General features: G+C 39.9%; 1 protein-coding gene across 1 annotated transcript in view; it reads right to left on the bottom strand.

Annotated features, from left to right (window-relative positions):
- The window catches only part of MID1 (midline 1), a 196,297-nt gene extending 183,839 nt beyond the window's left edge, over nucleotides 1-12,458 (bottom strand). The window contains exon 1 of the mRNA XM_033147421.1: nucleotides 12,173-12,458. The gene's annotated coding sequence lies outside the window, so the exon portion shown is untranslated. The remainder of the gene's footprint in view (nucleotides 1-12,172) is intronic.
- Between the last annotated feature and the right edge of the window lie 574 nt (nucleotides 12,459-13,032).

Genomic DNA, 13,032 nt, shown 5'->3' with positions numbered 1-13,032 from the left:
AACAGTATAAACACATAGCATTTAATTTGCTATTTCACAAAAGCAAATACTGCAGCCAAGATATTTACAAAAACTAACAGGATTTTGATCAACTGAAAGATAGCTTTATCTGCCACCCATGGTTGATAGACAAGATTTTTGTGGTGCTGTCTTGAATTAACCTGCTTTATTTTGTATCTGTCTTAAATATAAACATTATGAATTATAGATATGGTTCTGATATAGGAATATTACTAAATCATACAAATGTCTTCTTCCAAACGTACCTTATTTGGGTCTTTAGCTTGCCCAAGTACTAAAAAAAAGTATCCAGGCAACTTGTTAAAAGATGGCTTTGAACGGACATATGGAACTGCAGCACTCTGTAATTACTGTCATTTACGAATTACGGTCTGATTTAATCTTTACAAAATAGTTTTAGATGCAGAGCTTTAATTAAACTTTCATTTTGTTTTTATAGGAACGAGCTTGATATTGTAGAAAGTCATGAAAGAACCTACATCAACCAAGTCAACAGAGATCTAAAGAACTGCTTGGCATTAAAAAGTGGGTATTTGCCAGCAGTTACAACATAGCAATATCTGGCGTACCATATTAATCAAACTTCAAATGTGGAAAATGTGGCGCACATTGGTTATCATGTTGTAGTATGAATGAAGAGCAGTAACACAGCGGTACCAAGATATTTTAGCAAAGAATCCTGTCAATAGAATGTTGACTTTTGTGCTTACTAGCAGAGCCAGAGAGTTCTGTTATATGCCCTTGCAGTCAACCAGGATCTTCCTCAGACATCTAGATGGCTAAAAAGGTAGAATCATAGAATTATAGAGTTGGAAGGGATCCAGAGGATCATCTAGTCCAACCCCCTGCAATGCAGAAACATGCAGCTGTCCCATATGGGGATTGAACCTGCAACCTTTGCGTTATCAGCACCATGCTCTAACCAAGTGAGCTAACAGTCTGAAGGAGAAAACATCTATGTTAATTAATCTGTTCTTATCAGCTTAATATTTGAGCACACCCAGTTCATCCCTTTCCTGTCCTACTAGTTACTTTAACAATCCTAGCATTCCTAGGCATGTCTATTCTTCAGTGGCAGGCTTATCTGCTTAGTGCAGCTGACGTAGCTGGGTGCAATAGGAAGAGGTCCTTGTGGCATTTCTCTTCCCGGCCAGAAGAGAAAAATGACTAGGACGTGTACGATTGATGTCAATGCTCATTTCATGCCAACTGAAAAAGCTTGTCACTGACACGACAATCCTGTAAAAGGTTTCGTATAAGCAGTTGCCAGCCTAAACATGTGCTTGTACGAAACCTTTTACAGGATTGTCGTGTCAGTGTCAGCCAGCTGCATTACTGTGTGCAAGGATGCCCACTACCAAATACATAGGCTTGGATCCTAAGATAGGTTATGTTAGGGATGTTTGCAGAAGGAAAATTTCCCACCCCTTTCTCCCCACTTCAGCCCCCTGAAAGGCCTCTCTGGGAGGTCAAGCCCATCCTGAAGAATGCCACATTAAGTCATCTTGGGATGGCTGTGCTCTGAGAAGTCCAGATAAACTTACAAGTGTAACCCAAAAAGAAAATCAGTAACTGTAGTTTCCCCGACAAATAGTTTGCACTTCACTGCCATTCAACAACTTTGGGGAAGTGTCAAGTATATCCTACAGTACGTTTTCAGGACAAGCTGGCCAACTTTCCACATGAACTGACCGGAGTTCGTTGGCAGACAAATCAATGTGGAATAAGTCCCATGAAGGCAAAAAGTCTGAAAGCACCTGACGCAACAAATCAACTTCTCAGATTTGATCTTGTCTGGGTTCGTTTCTGAAGGACAAAAGGAAAGTTCACATACAATATAACTTTGCAACTTAACAAAGAAAGAGAAAACCTATTCACAAAGTTTGCTCTAACTCCACTTCTAAAGTTACTGAGTGACCTCAGAAATACTGACTCACAAATGTGAGGTAATGGAAAGTATAAAAAAATCCAATCAATCCCATTTCCTTTTTTCATGGTTCTGTGCTGCTATTTTTTCATCCCCCCCCCACCTACCCTGATCTTGGTTCACTGACTAATTTTTATCCTGAATCATACAGGACCACAACACTGATCCCTAAAGCAAGTACATATAATGGATACCCTGCAAAGAATGGACATTGATCCACACAAACCACAGTAATTAATGACTCAGTGCTGTGGCAGGACCACAGGGGACATGTCAAGTATAGATTTGTTGATCGTATCAAGTCAGTGCTGTATCCTAAGCCCCAAAACAAATTTTATTCATTGTTTTATTGTCACGCAGCTATCATCTCGCACATTCCAGACATAGCCAGCAGACAATACTTCTCTTCTCCATCCCCCTCCTTGTTTAAAGTTATATTTTATGGTGGATATATGTTTTTGCATGGCTGTGTCTTGCACTGCACAAACTCTTCATGGATGCATTTGCATACTCAAACCTTTCAACCAAATTGTATTTGAATAGTTCATCAGCATGACGGTTTGAATCAGGTGCTTCCTGGCATAAACACACTTTATATCAAGAGTGAATGAAGTAAAAAGTCAAGAGAGAGAAATGGGAACTCTTTCTAGGCCACAAACATGGCTCCTTGCCCCAACCACCTGATTGGTTCTTAATGACTAGCCTGGTTATAAGCGCTTCCAGGTTATAGCTGGCTTTTTGCCTGGACTAAAGCATATCCTGGATCTTGAAAAGCCTCTTTTTGTTAACCTTCCCACCCATCCATGGCTCTTCTTGCCACCTGCTTCCTTCTCAATCTTCCACTTCCTTGTCTGCCTGCTGCTTCCCATTTCCCGTTTTCTTCAGGCTTACTCCTCACTTTCGACCTGAACCCATTACTTACTCCAGACTGACCTTGTGCTACAGTTATGCAGCTGACTTCCTAAATTCTGTTTTAATTCTCCTGTTGAGATGAGTCACAGAAATACTTACAAACTGCCATCTCAGTCTTGCCAGGATTTTAGGATCAGCATGCCATGTAATGGGTAGTGCTAATGTTTATCATTATTATTTTTCAATAGATGTGCAATTATTGCTAACATTATTTCCATTGAACATTTCTATTATCTCTCTAAATCTGAATTAATACTCTCCCGTTTTATAGTTTAAAGCTAGAAGTAAAACTAACTATAGACTGATGGCAACACAGCTCAAGAATAAATTCCTGGAATTTTCCAAAGTGGATTACATAATCATCAAACTAGAGTGACTACTATGTGAATCATGCCATAATTTATGGGCTGAAATAAAGAACAATTCAAACACTTGTTCTTAATTCATACAGTGAAGATACCTCCCACCTCTTGCCATTCCCCAAATTCACTGCAACAGATCTGTCAACACTCTCTCTTCAGTTGCTTCTGGAAAGTAAAGACAGTGAGCACTACTGGGAAAATTTAAATGGAAGGCTAATCAATATCAGTACAGTATATAGATATTGTTAAGCAAAGCTCGATTTTCTGAGTTTTGATTAAGCATGCATGCAGGAGGATAAACATACACTATTTTGGGTTGTAAATGAAAACTCAGATAACTTAAGGAAGCTTACAGAAGGAAAGTTTCTCCACCACCACCAGTTACCTGTTGTGTCCCTCCAAGACTAGGAGGGGCTATCTTGAACCATGTGGGATGGAATGTGAAGAGCAGCTAAAAAAGCCACATCAATTCTGGGGACATTCTTTCTTTAGGCCAGCAGCCCCCCCCCCCCGCCATGCCCCATTACTCTTTGTTCAGCAGCAGCTCCCTATGCTCTGCTGAGTCTTGGGGGGGGGGCTGCCAATCTCAGGAAAATTATCAGCAGATATGACTATTTATTGGAAATGCAGGACACATGTTGATGCCCATTATCATTCATGATGGTTAGGTCACATAGCACATAATTTTTTCTTTCCATTTCAATTAAAGCGATCACTAGCTTACATAACTCACTTTCTTTTAGCCTTTGCAATTAGATAGATGAGGTAGACATTTAATATTATATTAAGGTCAAGCAGCTAAGATTGTATATACTGTACTGTATTTTTCCATGTATTGGATGAGGTTTTTTTGACACAAAAATCATGTCACAAAACTGGGGTAGTCCAATACTCGAATAGTGGCATGGGGGGGGGGAAGATACCACTGCACGCAGGGAGCGATCTAGGGGCGCTGGCTGGCTGCGCGCTGCTTCCCCCAATGCTGCTGCATGTGGGAAGCACTCCCTGGATCATTTCCCGTGCACAGCGGCATGGGGGAAGGTGCCCTCTGGCCAACCGGCTGGCTGGCTGGAGCACACCTTGCCTCGAAACTTCTACAGGAGGGAAACACCTGTGCACTGGAAATGATCTAGGGAGTGTTTCCTGCCCGCAGCTGCATGGGGGGAGAGGCTCAACAACTTTGGGCCATCTCCCTTCATTTTCTTAAAATTGAGTCCTCTAAAATGGGGGGGGTGTCTTATACACAGGGGCGTATAATAGATGGGAAAGTAGGCCTACGGTATATGCAAAGTGCTAGGAAAAAATTGAACTTCATGCAGAATTGAACATACATAAATGACCTCCATGACGGCAAAAGTGGCCAGTTACATAAGAGGAAACGGCACACAATTATGTTTATCACCCTTCATTAGTTATTGGAACAGTAAGAATGTTGATATATAAAACATGTTGCGTGCATTCAGAAACTTGCATAGTTTATGCATGAGGAATTAAAAAAAAAATCAACAAAACTGAGGTCCATTAAAGTGAATGGAGGGATAACTTTGATTGGGCCTGTATAGTATCTCATATACACACCCACAGTTTTGGCATCATCCCCTGGACAGCTAGAATCTCTTACCCATTCAAGATCTTAACAGACTGCTCCCAGCAAAGATGTGGAACTAAGGGATCAAAACTCCCTATAGAATCCCAGGTGTTTCACCTAAACAGATGTCCATTGGGTCGCAAAGTTATCCTTTCTTCTGTTTCTCAGCCAACGTTTGCAGCAAGCTCCTCACAAAATTCTGTCTGCTGTGTGCTGGGAGTCGGTCTGGCAACACTACATACAGTACCCTCCAACACAACTGGGTTTACTTCCAGCCATCCTGCAGAGTTGGCAATGGCTATGCAGTGCAGCTTTTGACAGTGAGAAGATATTCCAGGAACAAAAATCTTTTGCACCCAAGCATGCATACACATATATGTATATATATTCCACTTCCTTGATTTTGTTTATCCTTTCTCTGGTTAGGTCTGGGTTTTCTGAGGCCAATAATTATTTCTAAATGGATAATCACGTGACTATCTTAGCTCATAAAAGACATCACACACAATCAGCATCTCTCCCCTCTATGTGTCTATGCATGTCATTGCTCCAGGGTAGCTATTTCACTCAATTTCTTAACATTTTATTTAGCAAACAAATCACACATCCCAGTCAAATGCCACTGATTTACGTCATGTAGAAGCAGATCTGAAGAAGCTGCACAGGCAAAATAAGAGTAAACAGATGTTTGCAAACCAACCACTGTGCTAATGGAGGTAATATGGCAGTGTTTCAGAAGCAAAACATATTATATACTGAGTTGGCCAGCAGAGTTTTAAGCGCAGCTGCATAACTCTGGCAAGAGACAGAACATTTCAAACTATGTGGCATTATTCAATATCAAGTGAAAAAATTACAATTATCTGGTGCATAAATGGTGTCCTAACAGAAAATTGAACCATGACATTATACATGGAAGTAATTTCAAAGCTGCTACCTGCTACCTTAAAAAAAAAAACATAAAGTGGGAAATAGGGAAGATACAAGTACTGATTACTGTATCTTGCAACCACATTGTAAATCATGCCCCAGTGTTTGAAAAATGCTAGTAAGTAGGGCAGCAATACGTTTGTCTACAAATACCAGCTTTTAGGTTGAATACAACCCTAGATTAGGAATGGGGAGGAAATTTGGTTCAGTTCACCATTAAAGGTGAATTAACCTAATCCACACTTCCTAAAACAATTTGAGAAGCGAAACACATTCATCCTTTGAAACCTGCATTTCTCCAAATTTTGCAATGCAGTTTTCCAACCAAGTAATGTGTACACGAAAGCATACAGCTGGCAAAAAGTGTGCACAAACATGCACATATTAGTGAAGACAACATATAAAGTGCATTATATCGGGGAAAATTGAATTATCAGATTCACCCATCCCTACTCTAGATTTAATGCAACTCTGTTCTACAGCCCTTCCTCCTGAGATTTCTTGTCCTGAACCCTGTAGCAAACATAGATTGCCTAGCCAGAATTAAGCATTTTTAAATTCTATTGATTGCAAAAGGAGAGTTAAGCACATTCTACTGAAATCTATAGTTATCTCTGGATTATGCCGTACATATGGGCATAACCCACCTTACAGGATTGTTGTGAGAATAAAGTCAAGTACACCACCCTTAGCTCAACGAAGGAAGGGTGTGATACAAAAATAAACAAGAACAAAGGCATTGCCTTGCTGAATTATAGTAAAGGGAGAAGTGCATAAAAGGGCAAATTTAGTACTAGAAATGCTGAGAACAGAACAAGTCTCCAGCATTGCTGTCTGGGCAGGATTGTGGACTGGAAGCGTAGATCCTTACTTTGCAGAATGAGCAGGAGGTCCCCAGGGCTGGCTTACTACATTTTGAAATGACAGAAGTGATTCCTGCATTGCAGGGGTTGAACAAGATGACCCTTGTGGCCCCTTCCAACTCTTAAGATTCTATGATTATAAGTACAGTCGTACCTTGGAAGTCAAACGGAATCCATTCCGCAAGTCTGTTCAACTTCCAAAACATTCGAAAACCAAATCGCAGCTTCTGATTGGCTGCAGGAAGCTCCTGCAGCCAATCAGAAGCCGCGGAAGCCCGGCCGGATGTTCGGGATCCAAAAGAACGTTTGCAAACCAGAACAATAACTTCCGGGTTTGTAGCATTTGGGAGCCAAAGTGTCCGAGTTCCAGGGCGTTCGGGATCCAAGGTACGACTGTGCCCCCTGCAAAAAGTCCCCCCTGCAATATTCATTCTGTTCAGAGTATAAAATTAACTAACTGCAGCACTGCAGCTTTCCCACAAGGAGCAATAGCTACAAAGAATAGAGGTTCACAGCCTGGCACATACACAAAAATCCCAACCAGTCATATGTTAAAGCTCAGTCTGTCATATCAAAGAGTTTTTCTCTCCCTTCAGCCTTGCCTCATGTTTAGACAACTATAAAGACGGTGCCTCAAGTGCCTATATGAACTCAGGAGGTCTGTTGGGACATGGCACCAGAATGCTTCATATTCTTTTTGTTGGGTAGCTTTCAACAATAGCGCTGCATTTCATATTTCACAAAGATTAAGCCAGAAATCAGAGAACCAAATGCCTCGTGATCAGAAATCAATTTATAATACTAGATTTTAATTCTACTCCACGGATTATATTGCAAGTTGAAAGCTGCCTTTCTACCAGAACTATTCAAAAATATTAATGTTTTAGTACTTAGATGAATCTTATTTTAAAAAAATTATTTCCCAAGGCTTATGGAGGAATGCTATAGGGTTAGCACAGTTTAAGAAACTGCATTCCCATAATACTCTGTATTATGGCTAGTTGCCTTCCTCAGAATGAATATAATAATAATAATCTCGTGACCTTAATTCCTTCTGAGACAGATCAGGCTGTTATATTATTATTTTTCTAAAGCTACCGCTTTAGGCAAAGTGGTCAGGAAAATGCTGGTATTAAGGTACATTACAGTATCAGGTCTCCCTAAAGCACAACATAAAATATGGCTCTCTGTATGGACCCAGATTATTTCTCATTAAAATCACAATTATCATCTTCATCTATCAATATGGTATGGATATTGCATGCCTTAGATGCACATATTTTGGCTTATAAGCGGTATACAAATTAATTTTTTGAAATCATCTATGACTTCGCCACCCAGGCTCCATCCTTCAGCTTGCCCCTGATAGGGCAGATTCAAACTTCAGGAAGGCAACCCGTCAGGGAGGTGCCCCAATGGCTGGCTGCCATGGCAAAGTCATCTTCTCCCCCTGGGGGGGTGAGGGGTGCCTCACTGGGCAACAACCTTTGCCCACCTCTGGACCAGGTAAGCAGCCATTCTCATACCCCTGGTCAGATATACCGTATATTCCGGCGTATAAGACGACTGGGCGTATAAGACGACCCCCAACTTTTCCAGTTAAAATATAGAGTTTGAGATATACTCGAACACAGATTTTCCACCCGGCGTATAAGACGACCCCCGACTTTTGAGAAGATTTTCCTGGATTAAAAAGTAGTCTTATACGCCAGAATATACTGTAGGTGTTTTCTTATGACTCTATAGTCTTAAACCCAGAGAACTGTAGCTAACAGTTAAAGCAGGGGTAGACAACCTAAGGCCCGTGGGCCAGATGCGGCCCAATCGCCTTCTCAATCCGGCCCACAGATGGTCCGGGAATCAGAGTGTTTTTACATGAGTAGAATGTGTCCTTTTATTTAAAATGCATCTCTGGGTTATTTGTGGGGCATAGGAATTCATTCATTCCCCACCACCACCACCACCACATGGTCTGAGGGACGGTGGACAGGCCCACGGCTGAAAAAGGTTGCTGACCCCTGAGTTAAAGGAACACAACAGGAACTTGCAAAAGAGGAAGCGACAAGTAATTCACACTTCATTATTTCACCAGTGCAATGTAAGCTGCAAGAGAGGAAGGCAGGAAGATGCCCAAACTCCAGAGGTGGAAAAACTCCATCTTTCGCACATTATTGCAAAAAATGAAAAAGTGTATCAGATCTTGCCATTTTGAACAACTCACAAAAGAATGCAAAGTTTCTGTCCTATATACCGTAGATGTAGAAACTGGAGAATATTACTATAGTTCAAAAGATTTTTTTAAAAAAACCCACTGAAATAATTACTGTTTTTTCAATCATCTTAATTTCTAGCACACTTAAGACACCTAGTGGCTAAACATTTGTCAGACGTTGCACCAGAGTGACCAAAGGTACTTCTAGATATGGCTCTGTACATAAATGGCAAAGCATTATTCCTACTATAATTTCATTTATATCCCACTTTCATTAAAATATATACAAGAAATAAATTTTAAAGGATACTGCACACAATAAAGCACATATTAAAAATGAACTATAACAATAAAGCAACCGGTTTTGACAAAAGCTGTTAAAATGAATAGCAACATAATGAGAGTCCTGAAAAAGTCTGTCTAAATAAAATTATTTTTTCTGCCTGCCTAAAATCAGACAGCAAGAAGAGCCAATAAATATTTCTACAGAAGCTATGCAAGGTTCCTGGATGCCAAAACAGAAGAGGCTCTTTCCTGGCTACTTACTTGCACTCCATAAGACCTAGTGGTACCCAAAGGAGTGTCCTTGTTGGGTAACTGAAGTCCCACACAGGTCCCTATGGAGGAATGCAATTCCTAGGATATTCTGGTCCCGAACTGTTTCAGGATTTAAAAGTGTGAGAGCAAGCACACTGACCTGAAGAAAACTAGTAATTGTTGAAGCTGGGAAAGCACTGGTGTTACATGGCCTGAACAGTCAGCTTCCATCATTACCATCCCAGCTGTGTGCTAACTCAGCTGAAGCTTCCAGACAATTTCCAGAAGCAGCTCCACACAAGGCCCATTGCATCAAACTAAGACTAAGTCTGGGTTTTCTTTCAGGGCAGGATACATTTTGAGTATAACATGATTCGTTTAAAAAAAAAAAAATCAGCTTGTGGCCACTGCCATTATAACTGAGCACCCAGGTCTTGGAAGTTAAGAAACTTTCTATCCTTTGTTTCTTCAGGAGGAGTGCAGAAAAAGGCTGAATACCTCATTCAGAATCATCACAACCCTCAACCAACATTTGATTAGAGGTTTTCACAATTAAGCAGTATACAAATTCTGTTAAATATATGCAATGCTTGTCTTGTCTGAATTACACTTTAGCTTGTTCACCAGTCCAAAGCCACCAGCAGACTCCAATGCAACTACACACAATCCTGTGGACAGGAGTGCTTGGAGTTGTAGTCCAATAACATCTAGAGAGCCACAGGTTTTCTACCATTGTTGTACTGAGCCAAAGGGGTATACCTAACACTGTCAGCGCAGCACACCTGATTTTTGCCACTCCACCCTAGCTACTGTAGCCTTCTGTGCCATGTTCAGAGGCTCCCCAACCCTCCGTAGAAGTTTTGAGGGTATCACCTTCCACAAATACTGAACTGCTTTCCACTAAGGCAAAGACATCATTGGATACAACCACAAGTGATTATGGCATGCTATGAGGTGATGCTCTCAAAGGTATCATTTTCCACTCAATCATATTTTCAGTAATTAAAAAATTGTTCTCCGTGGATTTTTGTGTGCGTTGTTTCCTGTGAAGCCAAGATCCTCAAGATGTTGAAGATCCTCAATTCCAGGTAGATACCGGTATGTCCATGTGGACTTCCAGTTAGTATAACAAAGCATGATTTATCAACATTTCTCTTTAGCCGCTAATAGAAATTGGATTGTTTAATATGGATTTGGATTATTTTGTTGTATTTTGTGTCAATTTCATTGGAAAGGTACTTGCACTGTTGTGCACTGCCATGGAATCATTGATGAAGGATTGTATAGAGATGTCTTGCGTAAATAAAACATTTTACATTAATCATTTTGGAGCACAATAAAAACCAGCCCAGAAATGCATGAAGTACATTTACAGTTAGGAAACTTCTAGTTCTCAGGTTCCAGATTTTTTACTGCAGACAAATTCCATTGTAATAAATGGCATTGTACAAACGTTAAGAGGTTGAAATCAGAAACACATTACTGAGCATAGTTATTATATTTGGTGGTCAGCAATCCATCAGCTTTGCGTGTAATCCCAATATTACTTTCATATACTGCCCTAGACAAAAGATTCATTTATTTTATTTGTTCAATGCCTATGAATGCACATCAATTGGTGGGGGGGAGGGGGGCATTGACATATATGATAGCCAGTCACAATTTCATTTCCAAAGACAACTAAGTCACACCGCTCCTCTGCAGAAACGCTTAAAAGAAAATACAACATTAATTCATTCATTCTGAATTGCAGCAGTTTTATATATATATATATATATATATATATATATATATATATATATATATATAGATGTGACTTAGATTAATAAATACATTTAAATTGCTTTTGTCCTTTATTCTGAATTTTTATTTTAAACTCCACAGATATCATAAAGCTTCCAGTCCTGTTGCCTAGTTATTATATAGGCATTCATAGATAGAAAAATCCTTAGTGGTAAGAAAGGGAACGTTGTGGCAATGCTAATACTACCAACTGCTTAACAGAGACTACTTTTCAGGAATGTTAACACTGTATTTTCTTTTCTCAGAACTTCATGGAATCAAAGCCTACAATACAGGTAATGTGGTTCTTCAAGGCTTATAATTAAATCTTAGAAAGAAAGAAAAACTGTATCACACTATTAAAAGCCCTGCACCTGTTTTGGAATAGTTTTTTGTATGCCACTTGGTGCTCTAGAAAGAAAACAGTTTAAGAATCCCTTTCACTCACAACTCTCCAGACACATCAGTCAGTCTGCATAGCACCAAAATGTTTAGACATAGTTGCTACTTGTTGTTTTTTTTTTTTCCTGCATGCAAGTACTAGGAAATGCTGTGCTGCAGAAAAAAAGGATACCAATGCTTGTTCTCTAAGACTGGAATTTTTTACTTTTCCATAGATTTAAAGAAAATTCCCTTGGAATTCCAAACCGAAAGATGCAATTTGCAAATCATTGTTTTTGTCTGGCGATTTCACATCTTATCCTCCTCCCCTCCCCTCCCCTCCCCCCCCCCCCAACTTCAGATGCCATATCTAAGATAAGAAAGTTTGTTGTCTCTTTGGAGAAGAAAGTGCAGCATAATTAGAAGCGCATGGGGTGTCAGATAAGCCAGAACAACTGATTGCCCACACAGCTGGTGCTGAGCAAAACCACTATAAACTGCCTGGAGATATTTATAACACACACACAAGCCATTTTAGGAGCTGTTTTTTTAAAAAAATCAAAAAAGATCACAGCTGTAAGAAAAGAACTAAACAATCTGATATTTCCCTCCTCTACTTTGAAAACAAAGATACTACACAAAGCTCAAGTATCTTACCTCTTCCTCCATTATTCTTTTGTGCCAGCTGATTCTATTTTCCAGAAGTTCTGTTGTAAAAACTTGATAGGGGTTCTTGTGTGTGTTCCTGGTCTGTGTTGTTTCTCTTAGGACCAGCTGAACGGTTTTGTAGTCAGTTTGATTCAGGAAGCTGTGCTCTGTCCAGCCTACCAATCACTCCCACTTTGCAGGGTGTGGGCTGCCTGCTTACTCCTCTCTCTAGGCAGCTTAAACACCAGCCGGGCTGATTTAAGTCTAACAGGTTTCCTTATATACATAACTGTAAATTGCATTCCTGGAAGGGAGAAGACAGAGAAGAATAGGTAACTTAAAACTATTTTCAGTTAACTCAAGAAATGCCAAATGAGTTAATAAAATGCAATTTGCTTGGAAGCCACTACAAAATGGGTAAAACTTTGAAAGCATGCCTTAGGGTGATGCATATTACTGCATTAAATTAAACATTAGAGTAGAGCCACTGAAATCAAGTAAGTCCATTGATTTCAATGGGTCTCCTTGATGAGTAAAACTACTTTTGATTACCTACAGACATTAAACAAATGTGCCTCTTTCAATAAATAGTTTTCAGTTAGTAAGGGAGATGACATACTAAGAGATAAAGCAGCCACTACAAAAAAGAACACTTATAAAAAAAAACTTCAAAACTAATTTTCTATTGGGTTATGTGTAATTAAACACCCTTGTAAGTGTTAATACTTACACCACCTTCCCCCACTCCAATGCTTCCTCTGCTATTTTGGTCGCCCCCCCCCCATTTCTAAACCTTGCTTTTTTAACTTCGAGCCAGCCAGTATGAACTGCAGCTAAAATGTGTGGGTTTCAGCCAATTGTACTACACC

Source organism: Lacerta agilis, chromosome 4 (assembly GCF_009819535.1).
Source record: "Lacerta agilis isolate rLacAgi1 chromosome 4, rLacAgi1.pri, whole genome shotgun sequence".
Taxonomy (NCBI): Eukaryota; Metazoa; Chordata; class Lepidosauria; order Squamata; family Lacertidae; genus Lacerta; species Lacerta agilis.
Note: the sequence above shows the minus strand (reverse complement) of the source record. Positions and strands in the feature narration are given on the sequence as shown.